General features: G+C 40.4%; 1 long non-coding RNA gene across 17 annotated transcripts; it reads right to left on the bottom strand.

Annotated features, from left to right (window-relative positions):
• Positions 1–2,973: 2,973 nt before the first annotated feature.
• Positions 2,974–8,593, bottom strand: LOC127129077 (uncharacterized). Of its 17 annotated transcripts, none has more exons than XR_007806157.1 (9): positions 7,884–8,590; positions 6,509–7,785; positions 6,165–6,408; positions 5,761–5,938; positions 4,787–5,644; positions 4,179–4,695; positions 3,973–4,094; positions 3,611–3,764; positions 2,974–3,478 (listed from the first exon to the last, which is right to left on the bottom strand). It is a non-coding gene; the product is annotated as an uncharacterized LOC127129077 (long non-coding RNA). The 17 variants fall into 17 exon arrangements; XR_007806172.1 differs by having other exon boundaries at positions 7,959–8,589; XR_007806183.1 differs by having other exon boundaries at positions 6,509–6,565; positions 7,959–8,589.
• Positions 8,594–9,075: the final 482 nt, after the last annotated feature.

Here is a 9,075-nt window from a genome sequence, read left to right as displayed (position 1 = left end):
CCAGGGTGTAATGAATGTGGTCTTCTCCATATCATCGGGTGCCATCTTGATCTGATTATAATCGGAAAATCCGTCCATAAACGAAAAGACTTTGAATTTAGCTGTATTGTCTACCAACATATCAATGTGTGGCAGAGGGAAGTCATCTTTCAGACTAGCTTTATTCAAATCTCTATAATCAACACACGTGCGGACTTTTCCATCTTTCTTAGGAATAGGCACAATATTGGCCACCCATTGTGGATACTCAGCAGTAACAAGGAAACCATCATCAATATGTTTATGCACTTCTTCTTTGATCTTTACTGCCATATTAGGATGAGTCCTCCTCAAATTCTGCTTGACAGGCGGGCATTCTGGCTTTAACGACAATCTATGCTCCACAATCTCAGAATCCAAACCAGGCATGTCTTGATAGGACCAGGCAAACACATCTGAATACTCTCGGAGAAGATCAATCAACCCCTTCTTAACCTCTAGACACAGTCGAGACCCAATCTTGACTTCCTTTACATCATCCTCGGAACCCAAGTTGACTAACTCAATCTGCTCTTCGAATGGCTGAATGGCTTTTTCCTCATTCTCAAGTAGACGAGACAGTTCATCAGATACTTCTTCATCACTTCCTTCCTTAGCTTCAAACACATGGAATTCAAAATTTGGCGAAGGAGTAGGATCATTGTATTCAATGGGTTTAGAAACCAACCTGCATAATGATTTGATATTTTGATTTTAGAGAAGTGATTTGTGACTAAATATTATGCAGATGGACAAATTATATTTATTTATTCACATTTTTTTGTGATTACCATTTTCAGAAAAAGCAAAAATTAAAAACAAAACATCATAGATGTGGGTGAATATAATTGAATTTTATTAATGATCAAATTTGAGAATGCAAAACAATGTTCACTTCTCCCTTAGGCATAGGAGAAGGATTTTCAAAACACAAATAAAAGCAATTACTTAGAACGATTCATAATGACAGGAACATCAACAGCAGTCAAATTGTCGCAAGCTTTTCCATGTGTTACAAAATTGGTGCAGTCTACATCTTCATCACCCTCGATCACGACAGCTAAGTGTTGTTCATTACCATGAATGAACCCTCCGCTACGGAAACTGGATTGCATATTTTCAACTCCAATATCAGATGAACCTTGTTGGAATCTCAAACCGGCTTTGCTATGGTTCTTGGTGACTTCTATCATTTGTCCCCACTAATCAGAAATACCATCTTCAACAATCTTCTGAGCGTCTTTGAAGGAGGACATAGGTTCCCCAACTCTCTTTTCTCTAGCAATAGATAGAGCTTGGAATGGAGTTCCAACCTCATCCTCAGCTTCTACATAAGAGAAAGACGACAGGTGGCTTACCAAGAAAGCCTTCTGCCCACCGACAATAACAAGTTTTCCATTCTTGAAAAACTTCAATTTTTGGTGTAGCGTTAACGTAACGGCTCCTGCCTCATGTATCCACGGCCTTCTTAACAAGCATCTATAGGCTGGATGGATATCCATTACTTGGAAAGTAATCTGGATAATACTCGAACCTATCTTCACAGGAAGGTCCACTTCACCAATCACAGTCTTGCGAGAACCATCAAATGCTTTGACGATCACTCCACTATATCTTATTGGAGCTCCTTGATATGTCAATTTAGAAAGAGTTGATTTCGGGAGTACATTCAATGAAGAACCAGTATCAACCAACACGTTTGAAAACTCATCCTCCTTGCAGTTCAATGAAGTGTGCAACGCTAGATTGTGATTTCTACCCTCCTCAGGAAGTTCTTCATCGCAGAAGCTCAAGTGGTTACAGGAGATGATGTTATCCATAATATGATCAAACTGATCCACCATAACATCGTGCTCTACATAAGCTTGCTCAAATACTTTTTGCAATGCTTCTCTGTGCACTTCAGAGTTCATTAGCAAAGACAACACTTAAATCTTGGAAGGAGTTTGGAACACCTGCTCCACCATGTTGAACTCACTCTTCTTAATCAACTAAAGTACCTCATCATCATCACTAGGCTTCAAACCGCTGGATTCACCAAACTGACACTTTGGAGCGCTAGTCGGATCTATTGCAGGCACTTCAACTCTCTTACTGGCAGATACATCTTCTACACTCTTTGGGAACACTGGCCCAAGAACTCGACCACTACGGGTCACCTTAGTAACATCAGCAATGCTCACAATAGTCGCATTATACTGGTACGTGTTGTACCCCAAAATTTGCCTCCCTGATCCATCTTCACATCCATCCTCAACTGAGGGCCGATCCTACAGATCTTCATGCCTCAGGCATATACAACAGTCATGCATTCATATTTGGTGGGCAATCATTGCGGATTCAAATTTATTAACCCCAAATTGCTAAGTGAATGGAGGTGGAGCGACGTGTTTGGTGGAAACCTACATCCCGCTGTCATTATTTCCTGACTTCCTTGTCAAACGATTGACCAAGGTCGACCAACCTCCATAATCCATGGCCAAACGATTGACCAAGGTCGACCAACCTCCATAATCCATGGCATGTTCTTATCATGACCATCAGGGTGTTGTATTTGATCCTTACTATGCTTGAGCCATTCTAATTCCGTTTCATCTCGAAGTCGTTTGGTCGAGTTTTTAAATTATTCTTAATTAATAAGATGTTGGATTTGATTTTAGTTAATTCCCTTTGATTTAATTTGAATTCTTTAATTGATCAATCTTAGCTAAAACTGTGAGTAAAGATTGGATTTGATCTCCGTTGCGCTTGGGGTTCTAAGTTGTAAATGCCCTCGAATCATAAAGCATAATTGAACCGTTACGCAAAGCACAATGTGTTCGCTCATCCAACATAGTTGAGAAGCATGGAAGAGTTTTCACATCAATTCACCTGTGCTCATATCCGGTTTTCTTAGAATTATAACTCAAAGTTTCATTTTGCTTCACTTAGGAAGATTTCACGTACGCAAGCATGTGACACTGTTGCAACTTACGGTTCTCTTCAATATAAAAAAAAAATAGTAACTAATCCACAATGTATCATCCAATTACAGAGGAAGATCGAATGGCTCCAGCCGCTGTCCTCTCAATCTACTCGACCGGTACATTCCGCTGAGCCTGAACATCAGCAGTTTGTTTCTAGTACACCTGATAACTTCACTTATGCCATTGGCATGTCCAGTTCTCCTTGTATTGATGCTACAAATGGTGGAGTAATGAGGGATGTTAAGCATCAAAGTTGTGGGATTCTCCTTCTCGTGATGATGGTCCAGAAGCATTATTGAAGTGCAGCTAAAACTTTACAGGGACACCATCAATATCAAGGTCTAAAATGAAGATGGATGATACTGCTGCCGTTGAGATTGTGCAACAATCCTCTGGTGTTTTGAACATGATAGGAACGGCCACACCACCACCTACAATTCCATTTTAACTTGCAGAATATTGCTCTGCACCATTTGACAGAATGTTAATACTCCCTGCAACATCATTCCAGCAAAAAAATTTAAACTGAAGTTAAAATAAAAGAAAAGCCAAACTCAAACTCAAATGCAAAGTCACATTTTCAAAGCCAACATTTTCCATTAACCATTAACCTGCCGTAACCGAACCTGTAGAATTTCTCCAAATTTTACGTTCGAGTGGGCTTCGAATGGGTTTGTTTTCCATCCGTTACACAATCATGGTGCACCGTCCTGCAGTACACCAACAGCTGCACCAAAGAACCATCTCAGTTCAGGAAATTGCGGCAACAACGAACATAACCTGCAAAACAATGCAGCAAGTTTAAGCCAATCTCAAATTGGTCCCTATTTTAGTTGACTCAAACCAAACCGAATTTCCAAAGCGCCCTGCGAAATCAACAACAAAACTAACAACCAATCTCCAATTAACATTAACCGCATCTCGCTTGACAAACTGAACCACTTCACAAAATAAGCAAAACCATGAGCAAACCCAAGCATGAACCTACCACGTGGACCCAATCATTCCGCAACGACAGCAGCCAACCTGTAGAAATGGCAAACCCTGCAGTAACCATAGACAATAGCAGCGAGTGAGCTTTCCTACGGTTTCCACGCTTAACGGAATAACCTGCAAGAAAATAAATAAATAACAAGACTCTAAGTGGCATGGATGGCCTGCTAGTTCAAGCTTCACTGTTGCGATAAAGCTTACTCTTGATAGGAAAAAATTCAGGGAAGTGATACAAGGAGGTGGCGATGTTAATGCTGACATAGAGAGAGTTGGTACCACCTTTTCCGTTTTCCTTGAAGAGAATCACAAGTTTCTGGCTCGTTTTGGCTTGGATGAACTGAAGACTTCATGAAGTATGGATTCAGTGTCTATTGATGAATGGCTCTGATGTTATTCCTCATAGCCATTTCACCACATGAACTCAAGCATGTGGACCTGCAGCAGACATGAATTCTGCACAATCATAACAATGGCATCAGAATAGTTCAAGCATGAAAATAAGTAGCAAGACAAACTTATAACAATTGCACATTTATCAACATAGCAGACCATAAACCATACGAACAAATTCAAACAACCATTTTCATTAATGATGGAAAATGACAGAGAAAGGAAGATAGAACTTATTGAAGCTAGTGCAGCAGCTGGAATTTTTCGGGCTTCAACGCGGCAGTTGTGTTCGTCAGGTCCCGGCAACCATCTGATATCCCTCCAAAACCTGCAGTAGAAATATAGCCAGGTTGGAACAACAACGTAATTTCTAATCAATACGATGCCTGCAGCTACCCACATAATCACAATCCTCCGACCTTTCAGAAGTAGCAGAATCGCCAATGTCCATTGATATAAGTCTTAAAAGTGAAACAGTTGGGGAATTAATGTCTTCAGGGGAGCCACGTCGTAATCTTCGTTTGACAGCTAAGCTCCGCAACTTTCATAAGTTTGCCAAGGTTGATGCTGAATCTAGTAAAGAGTTGGAGCAGTGTAATGAAATGTTGCCGTCAAGCCATGCCAGGAGAGCATTTTCAATACAGGTTTTGGAGGGTAGTGATAACAACAGCGCAGCAAGTACCGAAAGACCGTCTGCTGTCAAAAGCTGTCTTGTTCGTCGGTGGGGCACTGGCTGCAATATCTGTATACACTCCATAATACTTGGCAGTTATAAGTGAATATTTTATCACCAACCAAAACAGAAAACTTAGCATAGCAGCACACACCTTAACAATTCACCACAGTTAACCTCATCATCTGACTAATTAACTCTTCAATCTGACAAAAATTGAGTAACTAAACTGAATTGAACATCCCCCATAATAATCACCAGTTCAAGTCTACCAAACTCATAGCTACCAATCCCATGGCCATGCTCAACAAGCCTTTTAATAACCCAAAGCCGGTCTGGTAGGCTACCTGTAATTTCCAAACAGAATCTGCAGACCTGAACTTGCTAATCGATTCAAAGCCTTGCATCTACCACAAGCCCTGCTTAATGTAAACCTGAACCATCACACCAATGCTGCTACGGAAACACTGACGCCGCATATATGCTGCTGCAGAAAACCAACACTGTCGTCAAGATATTTAACCAATTGCACCGACCATCTAACCCGCAAAGTCGTAGCCAGTAGTAAGCTAATTTGCGTATTTAAGTCAAATGTCAAAATCACCTGTAATACGGGCAAGATTCAGTAATAAACACTTGAAACTTAATCTGAAAAGTCCACACGGCAAATGCAATATAAATTAACAATATCCAAGTCAGTAACCGATTGAGTAAACATACTGATGCAATCCCCAACCCCAAGTATCGCTGTTGTCTCCTCCAAAGCAAAATGACAGTAATAACCCAAAGCATCAACAAGTTGCAGTGACACGCAAAAGTCTCAAGTCCATGGTTGCACAACGCCATTCCATCAACCGACATACCGTTCCAGCTTGGACACGAGTGCCGTAGATGAGACCTGCAAAGAGCATGAGAGCAGAACCACCTGTAGCATTACATGACGGTTCAACAGCAAGGTTCGATGCAAGCAAAAAAACATCAAGGAGATGCTAAGCAGTGAAGAACAACACCTAAGCGTCCATTGACGGAAAGTCACTTACCTGCACGAGCAGGATTAACCCCAAATCATTCAAATGACAATCAATTTACATCTGAATAACCATCAACTTCGGCAGAATCTCTACCTGAAAAAAAGGAACATGCAAGGCATTGATTCTCTGACTACAACATCATCTGTTACAGGAAAGTAACAATGTTAAGCCCATAGAGTTGTTTAGATCAGGAGAATTGTTGACGTGAGAATTTGGAAAACGACTCAGGCGGGTTTGCTAAGCCTGTTTGCTGCAAAAGATTCCTATTTTCATAGCTCCGAATTTTATGGCTTCTTTGCTGAGGATGTCGAGTTCGTTGACAAGATAGTCATTTTTCCTGCAATATCAAAATAGAGTAAAATCATAATAATGCAATAAAATCAATCACCGTTCAAACCAACTCTAATATGCAAGATGCCAAAACAATTCTAACAAACCAGTGCTTTGAGCTGAACCACACCTGCAGAATCCCACTGCATTTCACTTCCTTCAACCTGTACATCCAACAACATCAAAACAATCACTTACCAACCATTCTAACTTCATAATGATACAAGCCAAACCTGTAACATGAATAACAGGTCGTCAAAACCATTTCAACAGGACTGTAATCTAATTTTAACCTGCAGTAGCCAGTCAAGTTTCAATTCGCTCACTCACTAACCAACATCAACTCAAATAACTAACTGTGTTTGCTCACTAATTAACTGAGTTATCAGCTAACTCAGTGAGTAGTCCCTAACTAACTCCAAGCCACCCTCAACTAATTCCTAACCTCAATCCGAAGCTAGCAAATCCCGAACCTCAACTCTATTTAAGGGATTGATCACTCACACTCTGAGCCTTGGCATTTTTTTGGCTTAAACCTTCACTCTCTCTCTCTTGCAACCTTCTCCCTCACCCTCACCAGAGCTCTTTTTCTCTTTCAGAGAAGCCATTGAAGCTTCACATCGAAGATTCAATTCTGCTAGAGCTAAGACGCCTCAGTCTCTTTTCACCACTCACGAACTCAAAAGAAGATCTTTTCACCACTCACGAACTCAAAAGAAGAAGAAAGAAGAAGAAATTGTAGAAAGCACACAAAGAAAGTCCCATGTGAACGGCACCGGAACCTCCGCATCGCTTCATTCGGGTAAGTTGCTTCAATTTATCGTAACTCATGGCGTCATGTTTTCATTCCATTGCTTGTGCGAATTGCTAGCCTTGTTTCCATGGTGTTCTTGATATCGGTTGAAGTTTGTGCGAATTGCTAGCCTTGTTTCCATGGTGTTCTTGATATCGGTTGAAGTTCTTGGCCTTGAGTCCATTCTGTGACGTGAAGGGAGCGGAATTAGGGCTCGAATCTTCAAACTAGGATTCCCCCTATCATGATCGTGTGCTCTTCCATTTTTGTTAGAATTCTCCAATCCCTTCCGGCCATGTTCTTCCCCAACCTTATGCTTTTTCACCATCTTCTGCTCTTCTTCTTCAACCTCTACACCCTTCACTAAGTAAAACTCAGAATTCTTCACCGAATTCAGATTCACATTTTTTCACAAATACATCAAGCTTCAAATGATGCAACTCAATTCTGCAACTAGACCTTGCATCTCAACTCTGTAATTCGATCCTACAAATGAATTCCACTGGATTCTGTAACAAGAACTGAACTCGGCATTTGGTTTTCTCCCATCCTGTAACTGAGTTCTCCAATTCATACAACGACCAACCAAACCTGCAATCCACAAAGAGAAACCTTCAATTCCAACTCCCTCACTCACAGAACAACGAGAACTCCATAACAAAAAAGCGAGAGTGGAGCGGAATCGTAACTGCTCACAACAGAAGTAGACGGAAACGGATGAAGAAGAGCTTGAAATGAATCTCACAAACAGAGAGGTATCTAACCTAGAAACAAATCTTGAAGGGACTTCCGAAACGATCTTCATTCTTCGACGCTTTCACCTTCGCGATCGCGAAAAACCATTCTCAATCTTCATAACCTTTCTCCCTGTTTCTTGAAATCGCACGCTACCGGGAGGGACAACACCGCCAACCGTTCGTGTTTCTACGTGCACCCTGAACCTCCTAGAAACCGGAGATATCATTGGAGGGGACAATGAGTGAGGCGTTGAAAAAGAATCCGAAAGTGATATCTCTGTCTTCGTAACACCCGCGACAAGGCTTCAATCTTCATCGCGAACGAAACACGGTATCAAACTTGTATCATCGTCGGCGACATGGAAACAGGAGTTTTGCACGGAGGAATTCGGATCACCCGTGGAGAGAATCTAGGCGCCGACGGTGACAGGCATCCGCTTTGACGTTAACACTGTTTTCGTGGCGTGGCACGCTTGTATTGGGTTCTCGGATTTTTTCAAACAGGTTGAAATCCAGATTTGGACGGTGGACCTTGGGCCTTTAGCCCAAATAGGTATCCGTCTCCACCTCCAATTTATTCGCCACCACATTAACACTTCTTTTCATTCTAGTTAATCAATTTCTAATTCTAGTTTTTTATGGATACTGATTTAGGAATTAGGATAAGTTCTTAACTTTAGAAATATTAGGACCTTAATCTTGATTAGCCCAATTAAGTGTTTTAGACTTTAGATATGGTTGATTAGCTGTTTTAGAGTTTTGATTAATCCTAGGTTAATTAGAGTTTACTTAGAAATGTTTTGGTTATATGTTAGAAATTCATTAGTTTTAGGGTTAGAACTAATTTGATCTAGTTCAAAATTTAATTGATATTAATTAGGGTTTCATGAATAGAAAAACTAATTCAATATCACTTTTTATGAAAAGACCATTTTACCCTTAGGGGTTATGTTAGGTATTTTGACTAATAAATCACATGTTCCTTTAGAATTTAACATAGAATTTTAATCAACTTTGGTTAACATCAACATGCTCCTTAGGAATAGCCTTCGAATCAAATTCTAACTATTAGATTAAGATTAACCTAGTTTCTTAAATCATTTCAAACCCCGGATTTAAATTAATCAAAAGCAATCTTGATCAA

This window comes from Lathyrus oleraceus, chromosome 1, assembly GCF_024323335.1.
Source record: "Lathyrus oleraceus cultivar Zhongwan6 chromosome 1, CAAS_Psat_ZW6_1.0, whole genome shotgun sequence".
Lineage (NCBI taxonomy): Eukaryota > Viridiplantae > Streptophyta > Magnoliopsida > Fabales > Fabaceae > Lathyrus > Lathyrus oleraceus.
Note: the sequence above shows the minus strand (reverse complement) of the source record. Positions and strands in the feature narration are given on the sequence as shown.